The sequence below is a fragment of the Mesoplodon mirus genome (genome assembly GCF_964341445.2).
Source record: "Mesoplodon mirus genome assembly, chromosome: 11".
NCBI lineage: Eukaryota > Metazoa > Chordata > Mammalia > Artiodactyla > Ziphiidae > Mesoplodon > Mesoplodon mirus.
In genome coordinates this window covers 83,616,245-83,640,880 of record NC_138987.1, presented here as the reverse complement: position 1 = coordinate 83,640,880, position 24,636 = coordinate 83,616,245, and the positions used below count along the sequence as shown (strand labels likewise).

The following is a 24,636-nucleotide window of genomic DNA, read 5'->3' as shown; positions in this document are numbered from 1 at the left end:
GTTAATATAACATCATCTTCCTCAAGTAGTTGATCTCTTCCTTTCTCACCTATATAATGTTGGAGAAGTTTCTTTGCCTACTTGTCCTCTCCCTTAGTCTTTTTTGTTTTTCAAACTTAAAGGAAGTCTAGATTTTAGTTTTCCTGACAGGTGATTCCTGATGCTTCTTCCTTTTCTTCTGCTTTGGACTCCCTTTGATTCCAATATTTTTGTACTATCAAAAATGTGGGATCTAGTTCCCTGACCAGGGATCGAACCTGGGCCCCCTGCATTGGGGCACACAACCTTAACCACTGGGACTCCAGGGAAGTCCCTCATTGTTTTGACTTGCACTTCCCTAATGCCTTATGATGTTGAGTATTTTTTTCACACACTTGTTAGACATATGTAAACATTCTTTGGTGTAATGTTTATTAAAGTCCTTTGCCCATTTTTAAATTGAGTTGTAGAGTAGCAAGAGTTCTTTATATATTCTAGATACTAGGCTGTTATCATATATGATTTATAAATATTTTCTCCCATTCTATGGATTTTGTTTTCATTCTCTTGAAATACCCTTCAATGCAAAAAGTTCTTAATTTTGATGAAATCCAATTTATCTATTTTTTCTTCAGTAGCTTGTGCTTTTGGTGTCATATCTAAAGCACCACTGCCTGACTCATTCTCATGAAGATTTACCCCTATGTTTTCTTCTAGTAGTTTTATACTTTTTGAGCTCTTATATTTAAGTCTTTGATTAATTTGGAGTCAGTTTTCCTATATGGTGTCAGTTAAGGGTCAAATTCATTCTTTTGCATGTGAATATTCAGTTGTCCCAGAACTACTGTTATCTTTTAGGCAGTTAAACCAGTAATAAAACAAGTCCAAAATGAATTAGGTTCCATGTGAAAAATCCTCCCTCATTTATATGATTAGTACCCAAATGTTTCAACTTCATGATATACACTACTATCACACTCTCATTTGATGTATGTCTTGAAATAAGCTGTCCAAGAATAAACTGGAGTAACTTTCATTATAATATAATGAAAGATTTTTAAAGATTATAGTATAATCTGTAAAAATCTCATCCCATGATGCCTTGTCTTTTTTTTTTAATCTAAAGTCCACTTTGTAATCCATCTCACATTCAATGATGTTTAAACTTCTGAACTTATTTGTATTCCACTCAACTATTCTCACTGTTATTTTTAGAGAAGTTTGGAGCATTCTCAGATAATTTTGGAGCATTTACTGAGTTCTAAAAATCTACAATATTCTATGCCATATCTATTAACTTCTGTTTCCATTTTCACCAATTTCATTATTTTCTTTTCAACAACTTTAGTCACTGGAAAGTTGTGATAATTATTGGAAGTAGGTAGTGGCCAGTGAATTTTGTAAATCATCATGAGACCTTCCTTACTAACAAAATTGGTTACAGGTAGGGCTTAACTAAAAAGATGTTAGTGCTCATCTCCTTATTAACCACTTAGATCTATTAACAACCACGTTAGTACTTTTCAGCATGAGTACTATGTTACAAATATCCTGCTCTTGGGGTTTCCAATGGCAGTGTTCTATTTTTAGTCTTATAATTTTGCAGAGGTAAGACTGCTTTGGAAATATTTGTTAGGATACTACCATACACACACGTGCACGTGCACACGCGCACACACACACACACACACATACACAGAGTTTTCAATTGTTTGAGACATTGGCATTAATTTTACCCTTTTATACTGAATTCATTTATCCCCCAATGGGCTCTACCCTGTAAATTTCAGGACTTATTATCAGGGGAAGGTTTTAAGAAATGTGCTTACAAAAAAATGGATTTGAATGCTACTACTCCCTTGATAAACTAAATATTCTTAGATATCAGAAGGAATCCAGAAATGTGAGAATAAAAACAAAATTTCCTTTAGTAAGGCAAATTTTCTTCCCATAAATGTATATGGTAGCCTTGAACTTTCAGCTTTCACCTTCTCCAGCCTTTCTCTGCTACATCCCTCTCCCTAAAGAGGCAGGTATGTCCAGCTCCTGAGCTCACATTGACCAAGAGTAGTAATAACCAGGAGCCATATCGCCACCAGAAGGAAAGTTCTGGAATTAGCTATGTGGTCATATGCTCAGACTTATGTTAGCCCTGGGTATCTATGTGCCCTGCACAAAGTACAGTTTTCTTGTTCACTGTGTTTCAACATGTTTCATGCTCAACCAAAAGGCTATTTTATTAATCCTGGAATCATTTCTGAACATAGAATTCATAGCTGAGGCCCTGATAATTTCTAAAATTTTTATCTTCTATTTCTCTATTAGGCCAAAGCCTGATACCCACAAATTTCCAATCTCTAGTTAGGGTCTTATTCCAAATGGAGTTAATTCTCCACCAATATAACCCTGACATAGAGTCTGACTTCAGTCATTGCCTTTTCTAAAATAATCTATGTAACAGTTGTGACTTTTTAAAATATCTAAGCTGCATCTGTTAACCCCAAGATTGTTGTATTGGAGTTTTAATTATTGATCATATCCTTTGTGGCTTTTGTAGGTCAGGATCCTTGAGGAAGCAGATCCTGAGATGAAAACTTTCAAGCAGGAAGATTACTTGGTGTACTCTTGGGATCAACAACCTGGGAGGCAACAGGATTGGTCATAGAGAGGAGCTAAACTGTAATATAATCCAAATAAAAGCCTCAGAAGTTCCTACAGGAGTCTTTGGTGGCAATTGAGAGTTTTTCTAAATTGGGATGAAGGAGCTGAACCTTTATAGTACTTCACCAACCAATCATTGGATGCAGGGTGCCCACAGGAAGAGGGTGGGACATGGGGCAAAGTAGCTCTCTTCAGATGAAGCAAGTCTCAGAAAGTGAGTCAGTTGAGAATTTTTGGATGCCAGCAATTCCAGCAGCTGAGGGAATGAGTGCTTCAGTTGTGAAGAGAAGACTGGGTGACATAAGGCACCTTATACTAAAGTTAACTACCTCTCAACCTGAGCCTACCTAGTGATTTGCTTACAAAGTACTAGGTGGTCTCATGGATGCAAATGCACTGGTTATGACATCAAGTAGGAAATGGCTTGCTCCTCCCTACACACCCCCTGTATCAACAAGTAGTGCTAAATGGACACTCCCTGATTCATTAATTAGCCGTGAGACAAGGTGTAAATCTCACCCTTTTATTGAGACCTTCATTTGGCTAGTTGTAAAATGAGAAATTTTCTTATGATGAGCTCTAAAGGTACATTCCAACCCTACTATTCTATGATGATAATGATATTATGTCAGATTAAGTGTAATGCAGATGCACAAATGCAGTTCATGGAACTTAGAATCTCATAGTTGTTTTAAAATACTTCTCTACTTCAGTTCTTGCTCCCATTTCCTGCATCTACAATCTCTCCCTTTTCATTGGACTGTGGGTATTAGAATATCAAACATATTCTGGCATTTCCCATCTTAAAAAATAAACAAATAAAACTTCGCTTGAACTCCCACTATTATCCTTTTTTCAGCCTCCCCATTCACAGCTCAAATTTTTGAATAACAATTCTAAACTCAAGGTCTACCCTTCCAAACCACCCACCTCATTCTTATTTATTTATTTATTAATTTACTTTATTGTTTATTTTTGGCTGCACTGGGTCTTCATTGCTGCGCATGGGCTTTCTCTAGCTGTGGCGAGCGGGGGCTACTCTTCATTGCGGTGCACGGGCTTCTTCTTGCAGAGGCTTCTCTTGTTGTGGAGCACAGGCTCTAGCCACGTGGCTTCAGTAGTTGTGGCTCACGGGCTCTAGAGTGCAGGCTCAGTAGTTGTGGTGCACGGGCTTAGTTGCTCCGTGGCATGTGGGATTTTCCCAGACCAGGGCTTGAACCTGTGTCCCCTGCATTGGCAGGCAGATTCTTAACCACTGCACCACCAGGGAAGTCTCCCACCTAATTCTTAAATGTACTTACTCCAATCTGCTCCCATTCCCCACCATTGCATGGAAATGGTTCTTTTCAAAGTTAAAAATCACCACATTTTTCCAGAGTCAGCAGCGTTGACACCATTGTCACTTTCTCCTCTCCTGGCTTCCTCCTATGTCCCTGGCTGTTTCTTTCTCAGTCTCATTCCATTACTCAGTCTTGAAAAGTTGAGTACCTCAATCTAGGTACTTGGACCTCTTCTTTATCTACACTCTCTTTAGGTGATCCCATCAAAGCCAATGGCATTAGATGCCATTTTTTTTTTTTTTTTTTTTTTTTTTTTGCGGTATGCGGGCCTCTCACTGTTGTGGCCTCCCCCGTTGCGGAGCACAGGCTCCGGATGCGCAGGCCCAGCGGCCATGGCTCACGGGCCCAGCCGCTCTGCGGCATATGGGATCCTCCCAGACCGGGGCACGAACCCGTATCCCCTGCATCGGCAGACGGACTCTCAACCACTGCGCCACCAGGGAGGCCCAGATGCCATTTTTATATGCTGACGAGGAACAAGTTTATATCTCTAACCCAGAAGTTTCCTCCAATCTCTGGACTCTTATATAACTAATCTATTTGATATATCTGCTTCAATATAGAATTGTATTTGCGCATTTAAAAAATCCAAACAAAACTCCCAGAACTCTTGATTTTTTCAAATCTGGACTTTCCCAGCTCTCCCCCTCTCACTAAATGTCATCTGCATCTACCCAGAGCCCAGTTCAAACATATGGAGTCAGTACTGACCTTTTTTCCTTTTTCATCCTGCTTATTAGCAAGTCAAGTCAGTTTAACCTCCGCAGTATGCATTAACCCCCACATTTTTCTTCACCTCTGCAATCACCATCCTAGTCTAAAATTTATCAATTCTATTGCAATAACCTCCCAAGGAATCCTTCCATTCTACTCTTCCTCTCTCCAACCCCTTTTCCACAGATAGCCCAGTGATCTTTTTCAAAGAAATCAATTAGCTTCAGTCACTGCCTTCTTAAAATCCTTCAGTAGGATCTATTACTCTCAGAATGAAAACTAAGCTTTGAGTCACTGCCTAAGAGGCCCTCCCCTGATCTGGCTCTTGCCTACCTCTCCAATTTTATCTTCTAAAATTACACTCCACACCAGCTATGTTGCTCTAACTACACCAGCTTCTTTCCTGCTTCTTGAACTTGGCAATATTTTGCTCCTCTCCAAGACATCTACCTTGCTGTTCCTTGTCAAGGAAAACCTTCCTCTACGATTTCTGCAATTTCTGACCCATTCCCATCCTTCAGCTCAACTCTCAAAGGAAAACCTCCTATAGAAGTGCTCTCCAAGTGTCTGCATCCTCTTTATTTCCTTCATAATTCACACTCATTTCAATGTGTAATTACCCTTTGTAACTTAATAATTGTCTACTTCCCCCAATAGAATACAGTCACTACACAAGCAGGACCTCATTTGTCTTTTGTTTTGCTCTGTCCACAGTTCCAGACATACAGTAGATGCTAATTGTAATAAATAGTAATTAGTAATTATTGAGTAAATGAATGATCAAAACAATATACATCAGCTCATTGGTACAAGAGATAAAACAAATACCTATATCATTCAAAACCTCTATTCCTTCTGCAGATTATGAATGGCAAACGTTACTTCTGGCTTTCTTCCCCTTTACTATGCTGTGCTCTTCACGTTCCTTTAGTATAAATCGGTATGACATGCTTAGGGAACGAAAGTTACTTTTAACATCAATTTAAAAGAAGTATGAATGTAGAGGGTAGATCCATGCCAAAATAATCCCATAGTTCTTCTAAAAAACGTACAGCAAACAACTTGGATTATCCAATGTTTTAAATCATCTGCATACCATTATCTTCCATCGAACTGGATTCTTGTGAGTTGAGGATAAGTTTTCTGCAGCCAAGGATTTCCTCCTGCCATGTCTCTCACTTGGTTCTATTTTCCAAGCATAACCCCGACATTACAAACAACTAGGCTCCAAATCTCCATTAAATTATCTGTTCTTCTCCTTTACTGAATACAGAATTGTTGTTTTGGCTAGAATTAATCAGGCACAGTTAGTACAATAACACTCAGTGCCTTCCCATGTAGCACCTGCTGCATGTTATTTATTTCTTGTTAGCTACATGGTTCAACAAATTGTGTCTTTTAACAGCTCATTGAGTACAGGAGGAGGAAGTGATGGCAGTGGAATTGTTGATGATGTTCAATGGTGTCAGTATATTTCTTCTCAGATAATCCAGCTGGTAAATTTGCACTATTACCATTTATTTCTTTGGAAAATTTCTCTGCCACATAATTTCCAAATCACCTTGAGCAGACAGCAGCATGAGGAGCATAAGTACAATGACCCATGACGTTAACCTGTTAGCAAAGGTGATTTTAATCGACTAACTGCCATATATGGAAATGAACCAATAATCCTTTTCAAAAAGGTTAAAGACGTTAAGATAATGTTCGGATGTTAAATTTCCATACATTATTTAGAGCTTTTGGATTTAACAATATGCTTAAATACCACACCATTGAGAGAATAAAATTTACATCAGGAACATTTCTAGGGCACTCCAATGTCACCAGGACAGACATCTAGAACACAGTTGCATTAAAGTCTCCAAAATCTATGGGTATACACACATTTGACAATATCCCAGCAAATCCACTAATTCAGTTTCACCGATGGGCAAAATTCAACAAAGAGCCCTTGAATAAAGTACAGGAAAGGGCAGTGGCTACTAATTTTTTCATCTGTGCATTTGTTTTATTATGCTAGAAACTCTAATTGAACTTTGTTCCAAGCTATTAACCTATGACAGAAGACTGTGGAGATAAGATTTCACTGACATATAGAACAAAGAAAAAGAAAGGGCGTGAAAATTACAATGACAAGGTTGCCTTAGCAGTTTTGAGGTGGTAAAATGAAATCCCTGACTAATAGGCCTGGCTAACATAGGAAGGGTGAGGATGTGAAGGAGAGAGAACAGCCTTGGGTTGAACCCAAGAGGCTTCTCCAAGGATCCATAATAGATACACACTGCTATTGCCAAGTTCAAATTGCAAAGCAAATTAAAGTAGGCCTCTAACTGTTATAAGTTGTATAAGAGGTTCATATACAAGGAATAAATAAAGAAGCATTAAGAGTAAATTGTTGGTGTTATCTAAGCAGCTATGTGGGGTTTTTTTGTTGAGAAAATGCTAATATCTTTGCTTTACATTTTATAAATTATTCAGCCTTCTTCGTTTTTAGGAACTCAAAAATCTTCAATAATAATTTTTCCTTCAATGTCATTATCTTAATTCTCACTTGAACTATAAAGAATAAAGTATAAAAGCATTATAAAATAGCCTAACTTATGAAAGAATTGTGCATGGACCTTTATATAACATCATAGGAACAAGCCAATCTTCTGCATTGAAGTTATGCTGTGAATGATGATTTAAGTAGTATTTCTCAAATATGGGATAAAAAAACTATGTGCAAGATGTAGTGGAGTTATGATCTTATCGAAGCTCATTAACATTATCTTCTTCTGGAGAAAGAATGCCAGTGTTTTCTTTCATAGCCAGCATATGTGTCTTCTGATGAGAAAAAAATCATTAAGGAAAGTCTTGGAGGTTTAAAGCTGGAAGGAATAAAACTGTTGCAAATATTGTTTTTCAAGAAAAAGTAAAGAGGGTACAAAAAAAATCTGAGTCTCTATCTTGCAACCAAATTTTGAATCTCTTTATTTTTTAAATGTTATAATTTCACATGCATCCTAATAGAAATAGTGAATAAAATTTTATCTGTGGTTTTGGTAGGTTCATTGTGAACATACACACAAGAAAGTTTACTGAATGTACATTAATACCAAAATTGGAAAACCAATGTGTTGAGAAATAGAGAAATTAGCAAAGATTATCACAATAAAGTGAATTCACAAATTCTATACTGAAATGACCACTGTTAGCTTCAACTGATTATTTATTCTAAGCAGTAGGAAACATCATCTACGGATTGTATTGATCCAAAAGCCAAGAAAAAATTTGCTCACTGTAAAGGATACTTTTATATTCTAAAGATAACTTCTGGGAAACCAAATGCACATATTTAGGAGATCATACAATCCAGAGACTTTATAGATTTAATTTAAGAAGACACTGGGGGGCTTCCCTGGTGGTTGAGAGTCCGTCTGCCGATGCAGGGGACACGGGTTCGTGCCCCAGTCCGGGAAGATCCCACATGCCACGGAGCGGCTAGGCCCGTGAACCATGGCCGTTGAGCCTGCGTGTCCGGAGCCTGTGCTCCACAATGGGAGAGGCCACAACAGTGAGGGTCCCACATACCGCAAAAAAAAAAAAAAAAAAAAAAAAAGAAGACTGAAAAAGTTCCACTAAAGTAGTGATTTTTAAAGAAAATTTAAATAACATAAGATACATAGAGCTATGTAAGATACATAGAGCATGCTTACTGACATCATCATCATTACTCCTGATGCAGTGTCACTGCAAACAATTGTTAACACATAGCTCAAGATGATGCAATATCTACCATTCTAATATACCATCAACATAAACCAGTAAGCAGTGCCAGGAGCAGGACCCTTTCAGAAATGTCTCCACCAAAAGAACTCTTTGTAGATGAATGCAGATTAATTCAGAGCACTGGCCTATCTTGAGACAATATTATGTCCCAAAGTAACAGTTGGGTTTTAGGTACAATTGCTTTATTCCAGAATAGCCATAGAAGTGAGGGCCTTGATCATCAATAAGTAAAATCTCAGATTGCTATTATTTCACTCAAGCCATACATAGTCCAGTCAGATGTGACTTATTATTTTGAGTTGTTCCGATCACTAACTTTAGAATGGTTTACTACTAAGAAAAAGAGACACTGTCTATTATTCACTGCAGAGTGAAGGTAGCCATTAGTTTGGCCCTTCGCATAACATCAGTTACATTTTTGGTAGCTGATAAATTCATCCCAATGCCTCTATGTTACTTTATTTGCCATGTCAAAGACGAACTCGCCCCTAAAGCACACTTATTTAGAGTTTATACTATCAGCCCTTGTTGGAAAAAAAATAAGTAAATGATTTAATCCCATTTTGCTTTTTAAAATATTGAGATGAAACCATAACAAATCTGTAAGCAGTAAACTAAAGACGGTAAAATATAATACAATTTCATATCATTTCAGTTTGCACATAAAGAATATGAACTATTTCCTCAAATATTTCCTCACTTTAAAGGATAAAAGTATCCTTTACAGTGATTTTTCTCATCAATGACTTGATCATTTAATGTTACTATATTCAGAGTATGTAAATTAAAGAGAATGTCCTCATAGGAAAAGCATTCAAAATAAGTTTTGCTCCAAGACAAAAAGGAAGAAAGAAGCTTTACTTCAATCATAAACAATTCAAGAAGTACCTCCCTTTTTTCACAATTTAGGAAATCATGTTTCATTCTTTTCCTTATTAGTTGAGAATATCCTCCATTGGTAAGAAAAACGATTAGTCCACCACACTACTGCTTCCTTCTTAATCTTAAAAGTGTTAAAAGGAACAAGAGCAAACCTTTGCCCTTGGGATGGGCAAAGATTTCTCAAATAAGAGATAAAAAGTATAAACTATAAAAGAAAAAAACCGGTAAGAATGAGATTTTATAAAAAATCAAAGATTTGCACTTAAAAAGACAATGTTTAAAAGACAAGCAAAACATAGGAGATTGTATTTGTAATGCAAGTATCCGACAAACAACTTGTATCCAGAAAAACATAAAACCTTTTACAAGCCAATAATTAAACAAACAATCCAACTTAAAAATGGGCAAAGTGGGACTTTCCTGGTAAGACTCCGCACTCCCAACGCAGGGGGCCCGGGTTCCAACCCTGGTCAGGGAACTAGATGCCGCCATGCCTGCCGCAACTAAGAAGCCCGCATATCCCAACTAAAAAAAGATCCTATGCGCCGCAACTAAGACCCGGCGCAGCCAAAATAAATAAATTAAATAAATAAATATTTTTTTAATTAAAAAAAATAAAAATGCGCAAAGTATTTGAACAGACTTTTTCATCAAAAAGATATACGAACGACCAATTAGCTCACAAAAAGACAATCAACTTCACTAGGCATTAGGGGAATATAAATTAAAAGCACAGTGAGAGACCACTTTATACATATTTAAATAACTACAATTTAAAAGACTGACAATGCTGAGTGTTGGTGAAGATATGGAGTAACCGGAACACTCACATATTGCTGTTGGAAGTATAAAAATGTCACATCTACTTTGGAACATTGCCTGTTTTATATATATATATGCTAATTATATGACTGAGCATTCCATTCCTATGTAATTGCCCAAGAGAAATGAAATATATGTCAGACAAAAACTTGCACACAAACATATACAGCATTTTTATTCAGAATTACTAAAAAATGAAATAAAAAAACAAACCCCAATGTTCATCATCAGATGAAGGGATAAACAAAATGTGATATAATCCAAACAATGAAATCCACAATAAAGAGGAATAAACTATTGATACATACAATAATGTGTTGAATCTCAAAAACATGCTAGGTGAAAGGACAGACACAAAAGAGTACATGCTGTATGATTCCATTTTTTTGAAATTCCAGGAAAGGCAAAGATCGAGAGAAAGCAGATGAACAACTGTCTGGGGCCAGAGGTAAAGGAAAAAACTGACTACAAAGGGTCATCAGCAAATTTGGGAGGATGGAAATGCTCTGTAACTTGGCTGTGATAGTGATTTCATGGGTATATACATCTGTCAAAATTTATTGAATCATATACTATAAATGGGTACAGTTAATTAAATATAAATTGAGCTTCAATAAAGTTGATTTGAAAAAAAGAAGTACCTCCTTTAGTTACTATTTGAAAACTGTGTAAATAAATGCGATTGTGCATACTTACAGACCATCTATTCTATTGGGAAAATATTCAGAAGTACATAATGGCCTCTAGATGCAATGTAAAATGTGAAATAATCCATGAAAATGTATTTGCCTAAAGATAACAAAGACAAGTAAAGCCAAAAGGGTTCAAAATAAAAAGAAAAATGCATTGGAATCCATGTTATTTAACATGCATAAAAGAAATTAGAGATACCCTAAAAGGGATAATAAATTTGATTAGCTAGTCTCCAACATCAATGAAATCTAATACAAACATCAAATGAGACAAAATTGCCACAAAATTGCCACAAAATTGAGGTGAGATAATGAAGAACCATACAAGTATTGAGTTAACATTAACAAACCTAAGTAGAAGAAATGAAAATTGGTTACGGCAAGCATTTTATATATATGCTATTCCTCTGCACCATGCCTGAATCTCTAACTACTGGGTACCTAGTAATCTCCTCTAATCGCCCCAGGCAAATATTGTTTCTTCCACCAGAGCATGTTATGACTGGGTTAAAATACTCATTACTGCTTGCCTCACATACAAACAAACTGCGAGCATCTTTAGGGCATCAACTCTTCTTATTTGGAAAAAAAAAAAATCTAAAACAGTGCCATGCATGTACCTTGGTATAAGTGAAGTTTAGGAGATTATAGCCCAAGGAAGAATGATTGCATTGATAACACTATTTAAACCTTCCAAATGTACTTTGTTGGTAAATACACTAAATAGGAAAGGGCATTTTGTTTTCTCAAAAAAGTTGTAGAAGTGGAAACATTTATGGCCTTCGTCGGTTCTACAGAATTTTAACAAACTACCACTCACACATTACTGAATTTTAAAGTGGAAAAGGCCAGGGTTTCTTGTTGAGAAAAAAAATGCATTAGTGTTTCATTGGTGTTCAGTGGAAGTGTGTTTTACTCCTTCTAAGATAAAGCTCCCAAAGGAAGGGTTTAAAAGGAATTCCTGCATCTTTAACCTAAGAGGATGAAGACCTTGATATGAAGAAAGGACAAAGCTAAGATTGCAGGGGAGAGAAAAGAATTGAAACAATCAATGTGTTGATGCCAGCTTAAAGAGGGTCACTGAGAGATCAGCATTACCTGCATCTGTTCCTTAATTAAAAAGAGAAAGATGACAGTGTCCACTACTCATCACTATGGTAACATTCAAATATCAGGCAGTTTGGACCAGCAGGCCACTCAAAAGCAAAGCCCAGTGAATGTTTAAGTAAATCCATATAACAGGCTTATTCCAAATATGATGCAGCAGAGCTACAAATAAAGTTTTAAAATCAAGCCAAGTGTTTATTTTCCTCAGGCATCTTTTAAGTTAAAAACATTAAAGAAAACATGCTAATGAAAAGGCAGAATAGGATACATTATGTGTGAGGGGGAGGCCTTTTAAAAGAGTTTTTGAACAGATTTCCATTGTTTCTCTGTACAAGTTGTATTACATTATCTTTTGCCTTTCACCATTTCTATGATCCAAGCTGCATCCACCCTAATTGTCTACGATTTTCATTGTTCATTTTGTTCCATTTTTATTCTGCAGAAATATATTTCACTTACACTAATTATTGTTTGTGTATGGTTTTTGTTAATTATAGATTTTCCACCCTTTTATCTTCTCGTTTCCTATCTTCTCATCCAATTCATGCATCATCATTACCGTCATCAAAGAATGTTAATCACTGAAAACTGTGGTTTTCTTTTCAATAATCAAGCAAAACTTGTAGAACTTCTCATTACCTGAATGATGTTATATGTCATTTATTGTACTATATCACACACACTGTATCCTTCACTTCTGTCAGCAAGTTAGCGGTTTAGTTATCTGTTCTACAGGTATCTTTCTAACATTAAAAAACTAAAATTAAAAGTTTAAAATCACATTACTGATGGCCATTACAAAATAAGACGATTGCGTTTACACAAACAGCATACACATTTGCTCTATATTTTACACAGCTTTTATGATAGAAAGTGATTATCAAACATGCCTTTTTGACACACTGCATTTGCAAAATGCGTCTTATTTAACAGAGTACTATCCTCTACTGCTGTTGAAGCCTTTACAAAGAAATAGGCTATTTTCCTCCTTAAATATTACCCTTCTCAGAGCAGTAGCAGTTCCATAAGCCAGCAAGGTATTATAGGGAGAGTAGTAATGGCACTGTTTGCTCAGGCAATATAATGTTCTATTGACATTGGATTCATTATATGGTCTACATTAACATTATTTTTACTTGAACACGGTAAAGCTCTTTGAGCTAGCAATATTTTAAGTTTTCTCTGCCTTACAGGTCATTTATCTCTATTCTCTTGTTCCTATTTCCAGTGTTTCATATTTGAAACCTGTAGGTTTAATATTACAATAACATTTTACTCAATCAAAAGGAATCTTTACTTTGAAAGTTTTATTATATTGCTACTACAAATAGTTGCCTTAAACATCTTACTCTGACAGTATGACTTTAAACAGCACTTTCATTGTAAGTAACCAATTTTTATATTTTCAATTTTCCTTCACATTTATTCTTGCTTTAAAAAATCTAACTCCAGCTCACATACATAGCAGCACCAGGCTGCATTATGACTACTTGGAAATAGTGAGCCAGTTCAAATGAAAGAACACAGAATAATGGGTAAAATCCTTTTCTTTATGTAGTGTTCTGAAAAACTACAAAAGCATAACTCCAGCTTTTGTTTAAGATATTCATCTTTTTCTAATTTTGAAGAATTATGCACTTCTACCACTTTCTGCCTCTTTAAGGCTTTCTAAACAGTCAATTTAATCACCGGGAGTTCCTTTATTAAAAATAGCAGAGACAGTCCTGATCTGGTAAAACACTTCTGAAAGTGAGAAACAAGTAGGGAAGTCTCACCCACAATCACCTGCTTCTTTATGCAAATCCTGAATCTAGCTGCTTCTCATATCCACTAGGGGGATCATTACACAGTAAAAATAGATTGGTCTCTTTATAGGTGGTTTTTTTTTTTCTAACTTAATAGCACGAAGAAGAAAATTAGTTTCAAACAGCAACAAAACAAAAATCACTTCGACAGAACTAATGGTAAAATATTTTAATAATATTAGATGTTGAAAGTATTTCTGGTTATTTAAAAAAAACTATTATTTTAAAATCCATATTCGGAAACTAAGCCTACAGTCCATGTTCTAATTTCCAAAAAAGTAAAGGCAGAAGCAGACTTCTTGGAAAACATACATCCATAAGTTCAAATATGCTATAACACAAATTTACTTTAATGCTAATCTCACTGAAATTTTTGTCTGATGATACATTTGGAAATAATGATGTTCACATTTCTGAAAGAAACTTATAAAAGTCATCAACTTCATCCCTCTGCCTATAAGAGGTATCAACACTCATCAACGGTTCTTCAACTGGTTTGGTCTATGGATTACTTACGCAAAGACACAAAACTAAAGATTCTGTAAATCAACTATCTTGCCCCATCCTCTTGCCAACGCAAATAAAGCTCCCCAAAATTCACGACAAGCCTATCCTTGCTTTTAATAAAGCCCAAAGATTTGCTATCATGTAACAAAACATTACAAAAGTGATAGAGAACAACAACAATTGTTGTTGAAGCATTATGGCACCATAATGGCTGCGATATTGTGATTTAAAAGAAAACTATATATTTGGTCTTCCTGACTCAGGCTCCCAAAACCCTTGGAATTTCCTAAGTGTTGAGAGTGATCAAGGTGTCTTCTGTTATGTTAATGAGGTGACGTCGGGGAAGAAGGTTAGGGATGGGGCTGGCCACCAGAGGAGCCAACCACATGATTAGAGCGTTAAGGGGTTGGAGAGGGAATCAATCGCCAACTGCCAAGGATTCAATCAATCCTTCTTATGTAATGAAGCCTCCATAAAAACCCAAAAGGATGGGGTGCTGAGAGCTTCTGGGTTGGTGAACATGTAGAGGTGCTGGGAGAGTGACACACCTGCAGAGCCCTATCCATCTCTTTCATCTGGCTGCTCCTGACTTACATCCTTTTATAATAAACTAGTGATCTAGTATGTAAAATGTTTCTCTGAGTTCTGTGAGCTGCTCTAGCAAATTGATGGAGCCCAAGACCGGGGTCTCGAAAACCTCCAATCTATACAGTCAGTCGATCAGAAGCGCAGGTGATAAATTTGGCTTGAGACTGGCATCTGAAGTGGGGGTTGAGGAGCAGTCTTGTAGAACTGAACCCTTAACCTATGGAGTCCGATGCTATCTCCAGACAGATCATGTCATAATGTAGGTGACTTCTCAAACGCCCTGCTGCTATCCGAGAACTGCTTGCTGAAAGTGCGGGGAAACCCCCTTCCCCACATTGGAATTGGTCTCAGGACCATGTTAATAGCCTAACAGTAATCTCAGCTAAGGCCTTCTCTTATCAATTTTGTAGAGTCAGCCTAGGCCCCGCATCAAGGGCTTATTAAATATTTGATAAACAAATGGATGATTGATCTGGGAAGAAACACTGACAACCAATGATTCCCCTATGATTCAAATATATAAAAGAAAATGCTGCATTTTCAAATATCTCCATAAAGAAGACATAAAGTACCTGACTGATGAGAATTTAATTTAAACAGGCCTGAAGGCCTATTTCCCAAATTTTACACTAAGTCAGAGTTTCTCAACCTCAGCATTATTGACAGTTTGGGTCAGATAAGTCTTTATTATGGAAGACTGCTGCACTGTGTAGGAAGTTTAGCAGCACCCTAGGTTTCTACTTCACTAGATGCCAACAGCATCCCCAGATCGTGACAAGCAAAAATGTCTCTAGACATTGCCCAACATCCCCTGGGGTTAAAATTACCCCGAGTTGAGAAGCCTACATTAAACAAATCACATTTCTAAACTTGAAGTTACCAAGAGAAATCTAGAAAAGTCTCCACAGAATATTTTAGACATTAGATAACATCTATCAAAGAGCAAAGTTGACAGTCACAACCTATGTTTGTGCTGCAGGGATAAAGAGTGTGTACAGTGTAGCCTATGAGTGATGTATTAGACCAGCCAACACCTTCAGCTCCTGGGTCTTACCAGGGTCTAACTAAAACAATTACCAGAAATAAAAGTCATATATTAGTATCACTAATAAGAGCATTGTAAGATATTAATATATCAGTTGTTTTAATGCCTAAAAAACCTGTCTGGATCACTGAGACACAAATCTGTTATCTGTCTGGTTTAGCTCAAAATCAATGTTTATTGAATCTACACATTTTTAAGTTGGAAGTTCCAATAATTCAGATTGTAGACTGAATTGTGAAATCTACTGATTCTCACAGCCATGATGTTTCTCATATGTAAACCTCTAATCAAGTGGGTTTTCTTAAAAAAGCTTTTCTTGTTGAAAATCTCAAAGTTGAAAAAAAAAAAAAAACTAACATTAAACCTTAGAATTCTTCTTCATGGTAATTCTTCAAATATGTGATGACTCATAGGAGGCCCTCAAAAGCGTCCTTCTTTCTTTACTAATCACAACTTCAATCATTACTCATAAATTATTTTTCCTTGACCTTTAATTATTTTAGGTTAATCCACTGTAGATATTTTCCACTCTCTACATTCCTTTTTAATGGAACAACCCCTATTTGCTTCAGCTTTTGTAAAGAGTTTTGCCATCACCAAGAATGGTACAAGATTAACAGTAGTGTTTTTCTTTCTATGTATATAAAGTAGCTAGGCTTATCAATCATCACAACAAACAGCCAATTAGGGAAGAAGGAACCTCTAAAGCCATTTTTACCATGGCTCAACTACCAAAATTCAGGCAAATATTTCAAGATGTTTAAGCGGTTTTGCCATTGGAATGGATAACATCATCACAGATGACAGTCCACTGAAATGGAAAGATGTGATAATCACAAAAATCAGTGATTGGCAAACCATAGCCTGTATGCCCAATTCAGCCTGCCATTTAATTTTGTAAATAAAGTTTTATTGGAACACAACCACACTGTTTGTGAATTGCGTGTGGCTACTTTCATGTCACGATGGCAGAGTTCAGTAGGTGCAACAAAGACAATCTAGTGCTTGAAGCCTAAAGGTCTACTCTCTGGCCCTTTACAAAAAAGGTTTGCTGGCCTCTGTTGGAGAACATCCAAGTAAGACTTCATCGAGTAGAGAACAGGCAGATAGAATGTAGCTGATTTACTATCATGTGCAGGAATATAGAACACTTCCCGGTACTTATTCCTGAATCATTGTTTTTAAAAAGCATCAATGGAAAGAACTTTAAAAAATAATTTAAAAAAATTGATTTCAATGATTTACATTAGTGTTTCTCAATCTTATTAGAACCGAAAAACATTTTTAAATATTCTTATTGTCCCCTTATTCTTCTGAAATGAAAGTCATAAATAATTTAAACTACTCAGATGCTGATTTCAACAAAATCAATATAATGTCCTAGCTGTAATTTACAGGACAACTCAAACAGGAGTAATTTCTAATAAAATAATATGTATTCAAATATATAAATACTCAATACATCTACCTTGGAAGAAAAAATAATCAAGTCAGATATTTAAAACTGTGTGTAAATTACTAAAAATCCAGAAGTAAAAGTACAGATTGATACAACTGGGTTGTTATTTGGTAACTCAAGTATCATAAGGTAAAGTGATATTTTAAAATGATAAACATCCTTCGTGACGTTCAGAACAAATTAAATACTATCGTTCTTTGTTTTATTATTTTTAGGGTTGCATTTCTGAGAAAAATAATATATATTTAACTATACGAAAATACTCTGTTTTGGTATGTAATACAAAGTTAGATCTTTGGCTCAAATAATTATAAACAATATAAAATTTTTATTACTACACCGTTGTATGCAGGGCTTCTGATTTAGGATTGTGGGCGCTCCTCTCCAATCTTCTAGGTAGAATAATAAAGTATAAAGAGATAAAAAAACAGCAATAAAAAAGATGGGATGAAATGATCAGCGGAGAAGAATTTTCAACAGATTACTGGACAATGAAAAGGTGTGGAAGAAAGAATGATGAAGTAGAACAGAGAAAAACTCTGCAACCCGGAAGATTTGGGGAGGGGCTACAAATGACTGACAATGTACTAGGTACCCTGATACACTTCAGGAAGGTTCAGGATGTGGAAATTCTAGCCAACTTGGAGAGCAGGAAGGGAAGGTGAAATGGAAAAACTTGACAGTTAAGGGAATCAAAACCCCACTCACTAGCTTCATCCCTGTGTGCATATTACCTGAATTCAGCAACATAGAAAAATCCCATTTTTTAAAAAAAGAAGAGATTTTGCTAATGAGATTGACAATCCTATAAGAAAAGACCTCTCTGATATGAAGGACTGAGGAGACAAGAATTGTGGCTGGTCTCCTGACCACGCCTTTAAGTGAAGCTTTGCTTATTAACAAGCACTGTCCAGATGTAGACCTGATTCTACTTCTCCTCTTTACAATTTTATATAGGTAATTAAGAATCAGCAAACATTTGAGGAAAGTTTGCAGCCTGAAAAAGAACGATCAAATTAAAAAAAAAAATATTCTAGAGGAAACAGATAATTCAGGGCAGAGAAATTTTTTAAAAATAAATCTCAAAATCTTCAGAGAGACTTGAAAAGACATTGAATTTATAAAATGATAAGATCCTATGAATAATGAAGTATCAGAGAAGAAGAAAATATATGTAAAAATTAAAAATGGATGGGCTGAATTTGTTTTTAACTCCAAGAATCAGCTTAGAGATTGAATTGAACAAGTATATAAATGGAATATATAAGAGAAAACCCATGAAGAATCAATACAAGAAGTTTAATACACAAGAAAAAGAGAAAATAAAGTGACAGAAATCAAAGAAGATTTATCAAATCCAGAAGACATTACTATTCTCAATAAAAGGACCTACAGAATAGACGATCTAGTCTTATTATTCAAAACATAAATAAATTATTACAAAAAAGCAAAATATCAATTAAATAAACTACTTGCCTTGATATATTTTTGTGAAATTTTGAAAAACTGAAATGGTTATGAACTTGGAATTCTGTATCCCACAGAATTATAAAAGTCAAGTGTATGAGCAAAGTAAAATCATTTTTAGACATGTGAAGTCTCAGAAATATTTGTCTTATGTGAAGTTTCTTAGTAAGTTATTTGAGGATGTACCCTGATAAGCTCTGCAGCAAGTCCAAAAAACAATGAGAATAGAACAGTCAGAAAAGAGTCCAGAAAAGGAAGTCTCCAGGAAGAGAAAAAAAAAAAAAATCCTAAGTGGGAGAAGGTGCATACTAGCATAAGTGATATGTCAGAGTTTGAAAAAATTGAGGATATGAGAAAGGCAAATGTTGCAAAGAAATAAATAAAGAAGAAGAAAGGAAGGCAATTTGAAACTTCAACATGAAAAACAAAGAGATGCTCAAAAAGGACCTATAATCATAGTTTGCTTGTCAGATGTACAGTAAAACTTTGCATAGTCATAACAAGGTAAATACTATTTACTGATCTTGAACTTTTAGAATCAACATATAGATAAATAATTGGGGATTTAATCATGTTTTCAGAACATCATTAGGTTTTTAGAACAGAATGCAAATGTTATTATCTTTGATGTTGTTAATATAGAAGTATAGATGACAGAAATTGTGAAGGAGGAGGATGGAAATGAAAGCCAAAGAAAAGAATAGGGATGCTAATACCTTCCTTTAGTAAAATGGAACATCAAGAGATACAACAAATACCAATATTAGTTAAAGGTACAAGTAGATACCTAAATTTAAAAGACAACCAATAGAGAAGCAAAGTTGAATACTATAACTATATCACAGGATAGGAGAAAGGATGAGAGAAAGTTATAAGTGAGCTGAAGCCTCTTCTATTTGGCAACTAGCGGATGTCTCAAATGCCTCAATTTGATAAATCAAGAAACAATGGTATATACATAGTATCGATAACATAGATTTTTAACATATACTTGGCATAGACTCCACTAGCAGTCTGGTGAAGCCTATGGAACTATTCTCAAAATAATAGTCTAAAGGCATAAAACAAAATATATAGAATTGCAAAGGAAATCAATTATACTAAAATACAAAAATACTAAACAAGTGTGTGGTATAGCAATAGATGTTTCTTTACTAATGCATTAAATAACAAGATCTAACTTGGAAGTAGAAAGGAGTGTAAACAATATTTCAAGATAAGATTTTGCAACAACTTCATGTCATATGAAAATACTTCTGAATTCGACCACTGATAAAGTCACAGTACTGCTAATACTACTGTGGACTGTTGCCTATGCTAAATTTCAATTTGTATGCAACTTTTTTCCCCCATCCAAGCATGCAGACCTTATGAATCAACTCTAGGTTAAAAATTCCTGACTTAGAAGTATGGAGAAGAAATTAAAATAATAATGTTTGCCTCTGGAAAATGCCCTAGGGCTAATGAATGTGGTAAGGTACAGAACTGCTGCCATGAACTGCTTGATTTTTCTAATCACATGTATGTATTACTTTGATAAAAACACTTAAAACACTTAAAATTTAAAATGTACATATATAATGCAATATGTATGTTTGTGTGTTTGTACATGTATATATGATATATCAATATAATATAAAATGCTGACCATTATATATCTCAAACCTGATAATTATCTAAAAATGAAAAATTTCTAAGCCCTTTCTTACCTTAAATCACTGGCACAGATAGTTCTCAATGCTCCAATGACAAAAAGTCATTAACATCTTGATAATATCAAAACAATTAGATGAGATTACTTGACATGATCAGAGATCCTTTTTTAAAACCTTAGGAAATCCCTATTCATCAGTAATTGTATTTATTCAATTGTAGGCAGGAAAATGCATCTGCAGATGAAAGCAGACATTATAGTCTTCGTCAAACCTGAAAAAGCTTCAAGTAAAATAGAATCTAATTGACCTACATTTCTTCTTAATCAAGGCACCTACAGTGTCAAGAATAACATAACAGGAAAACATACCAACACCAATGTAGGGTTATTGTAAACAGGCATTTGGCAGAGAATATGAGAATGACTTTAAATTACACAAATGTGTTCCTATTAAACCTAGCAGTAACTGAGATCATGCACATAAATGTTCTCTGCAGACTGAAAAGACAGGCATTGGGAAATATTGGAGAGTTCTGGTCTCAGTAATGAGAAGTATTAAGAATGTGTTAAGGTTAAGACATGCCCCTTAACCTTTCTGAGACTGTTTCCTCACACACAAAAAAAGAAAGAGGGATTATTCTATAATAATATTTGGTCACATATAACTCTAAAGATGTTGAATTTAATCTCTGATTCAAATTTAAATTGGTATTTTCTTATTAGCATTAGACACTAAACAAGCATTTGGTTGTTTGAAAGGAATATTCCTTAACTTCCTCTGGTGTCATCTTCTGTGTAACAAATCTAAAATTCCTTAACCTTCATTGTGAACAAAATTTACACAGAGGTTTCCCATTCTATAAAATTTTTTTGCATCATTAAAACTATTCACCAGCAAGCATTGTAAGAAATCACTGAAAAATGAGAGGCATTATATTGGGAATGCTGTATATATGACTAGCTGATTAACACTTGAGGTTACATTTTACTTTTTAAATTTTGTAAAATGAATGCAGATTCCTAAAAATATCTCTGAACTTGGCAAGAATCACACTTTAAATGTAATTATGTAAAACCATAATTTACAGAGTACCTCCATTTAACAATCTACTCCACTCTATCCTAATTTTACCCTAAAGTAGGTAATAAGATATTGGAGAATATTAAAAACAAATATACTTCCTTCACTTACAAACAACTATTTCATTGAATTTCAAAGACCTATTACTTTTTTCATTTTAATGTATTATTAAAGAATAATAGACATAGAAAAAAGTGCACAAGTCATAGTGTCCAGCTCAATATCTGTAATAATTGAGCTTACCGGTGAAATCCCATACCTAAATCAAGAAATAAAACCTTGTCAGCACTTCCCAAGGCCCTCCTCTTGTATTTCTTTCCAGTTACTAATATCCCCAGGTAACAACTACCCTTGCTTTAGAAGCAGCATAGGTCAGCTTTGTCAGTTACTGTAGTTTATATGAATGGACTCATACAGTACATACCACTTCATGTTTGGTTCATGTGCTGAGCATTATGCTTGTGAAATTCACATATAGTTATGCGCAGCTATAGATCATACATTTTCACTACGGTATAGTTTTCCCCATTAAGAATAAGTAACAATTTATTTATGCATTCCATATTTGTTGGGCATTTGTATAATTTCTCGATCTGGGCTATTGTAACAGTGCTACTCTGAACATTCTAGTACATATCCTTCAGTGAACATATGTAAGCATATCTCTTGGATAAACACTTAGAGGTGGAACTGGAATTACAGTTATTCATACATATGTTCAACTTTAGTAGATACTAAACAGTTTCTTAAGTGGTTGTGTGGTTTATATTCTCACTAGCAGAGTATTAGAGCTCTGTTTTTTCCATATCCCCACCAACACTAAGTATTTTGTGTTTAAAAGGCCTATTACTTTTCATTCAGTAAATATTCACTGAATACTTACTAAAGTTAGCCACTGTAAATTGGTTACTTTTCTAAATACCACAAGTGATAAAGGTCCAGAGAGCAAAAATGCTTTTATTAATCAAAATACCTTTTCAAACTATTATTCAGAACTATCCAACCCCCCATCACCTAACCAACATAAAGCAAAATGATTTTATTTGGAATAAGAAAGGGAAGATAACATTAGAAACTATGACACGGCCTTCAAAAATAGAGGGTTGAACAACACTTAACCTCGGTAATATCATATATCTACCGACCTATTAGTCCTCTTCAGACTAAATAAAGAGATAATCTACTTAGAGCAAAAGAAAGACAATATACCTGTTGCTTTTCCTTATGGCAGAAGACTCAAATGGGTTATCTAAGGAGCTTATCTGACTCAAAAGCTATCTTTTATTTAGTCTTCAGTGTGGCTTTGTTCCCCTTTTTTGAGAAACATTTAAAGCATCTAAGACATTTAAAAATCAGGACATTTTACATAAGCATCTAGAATTCTGATTTTGCTGGAAAAAAATAAGACTGAGTAACAATAAACCCAACAAATGAAAAAAAATTAAAACAGCCCCCTTTGCTTGAGGCAGATGCTCTCTTGAGTTTCCCAGGGACCCCCTTATCCCCAGTTATCTGTAACGTGAGGTCTGGGCCCAGAGCAGAACTGAGCTCCAACCTGGCAAATTTGGAGAGAGCTGAATTCTCATACTAGGCCTATTTCATTCACTGCATTACTTTCCTCACTCTGGGGTTTAAATGATCACAAAACAAATAATTTGGGGTCATCAGCATTTTATAACAAGCTATCGAGGACTTAGAGAATGTTAGAAAATGGCTCCAGATAATGTACATTTTATGACAACTGGCAATGACCCCAGGTCCATAAATATATCATAACATAGGGAAGAACCTGACTTACAGGACAAGTAGGACAATGGGACACTAGGTTCTGGGTATCTTTCCTCAGATGGAAGTTCCTCCTGTACTTTTAAGGATTATAAAATTCTAAGTTGCTTGACAGTGGCACCAGAAGTATCTGTACAAGATCAAAGTCTGGTTCATTAAGAAGGGGAGGGTTATGATTCAAGACAAACTGCCATCCCAGATTAACGCATATTATCACCCCAAGCATTAGAGTCCCTTCACAGAATGTTAAGTATTCTTTTGATATTTTGTCCATAAGACAAAAGTGAACAACAGATCAGAATACTAAAAGGTAATTTATATCCTAAAAATACACTAGAGTAGGACAAGTAAGATATTCAGCTATTTAGTAAAATGTAAAATATTTAGTACATATTTAGTAAACTATCCAGTAGAGCTGGATATATTTAGTTTATATTATGAAGGCATAATAACCCCTGGAACAGCTCAGTGAGGTAAATGATCATATTTTTGTTTTGTTGCTATTTTATTTCCATGTTTTTCCTGAAAAAGAAAGTTTCTTAAAAGCAATTTCTCTAAGTGAATTAGAGGTCAGCCGAACATAACTCTACAGAAACGGTGTTTGAAGGACACAATGTGATGTTAACTTGAAGTAATGTGATGTTTACTTAAGGAGCTGAGAAACTGCTGCTGGGCTGCTGTGAAGCCATTAGAGGCAAGTTCAATGTCAACCAAGGTGAGAGGTTAAGCATAAAGCTTACCAGCAAAAGCCAAGATTTGACCATCAAGTTTCTGTTAAAATCATTACTGAAAGACAGCAGAGCAGTCGTGGCCACGTCCCCCACTGGCTGTGCACCTCATCTGGCCTCTCCCAGGTGTACAGACAACTACTCGCTACGTGCATCATCTTCAGAGCAACTTCCTTAGCGCCCATTTCTTCTAACCCACTCGCATCCTGATGGATGTTTCTTCTGTTTGTTGAAAAGAGGTACTTGCATAGAAAAGATTCTATCCACCAATACTATTAGAAAGAATACAGAGGTAAACTAATTCAAAGGTGCAGATAATACCACAAAGTACATCGTTACATCTCAGAAACACAGGAAAACGCTTTCTTTCCTTTTTAAGTTCCCTGCATTACACTGAATATACATACTAACTAGCAACATAAAAAGTCCTTCTGGGGCTTCCCTGGTGGCGCAGTGGTTGAGAGTCCACCTGCCGATGCAGAGGACACGGGTTCGTACCCCGTTCCGGGAAGATCCCACATGCCGCGGAGCGGCTGGGCCCGTGAG

General features: G+C 35.5%; 1 protein-coding gene and 1 long non-coding RNA gene across 5 annotated transcripts in view; one reads left to right on the top strand and one right to left on the bottom strand.

The window, feature by feature from the left end:
• The window catches only part of LOC309812192, a 50,431-nt gene extending 46,860 nt beyond the window's left edge, over nucleotides 1-3,571 (top strand). For both annotated transcript variants that reach the window (XR_014295295.1, XR_014295296.1), the window contains exon 3: nucleotides 2,537-3,571. This is a non-coding gene — a long non-coding RNA (uncharacterized lncRNA). The remainder of the gene's footprint in view (nucleotides 1-2,536) is intronic.
• Nucleotides 1-24,636, bottom strand: part of SOX5 (SRY-box transcription factor 5) — a 1,015,676-nt gene that overhangs the window by 549,072 nt on the left and 441,968 nt on the right. The gene's annotated exons all lie outside the window — the stretch shown is intronic.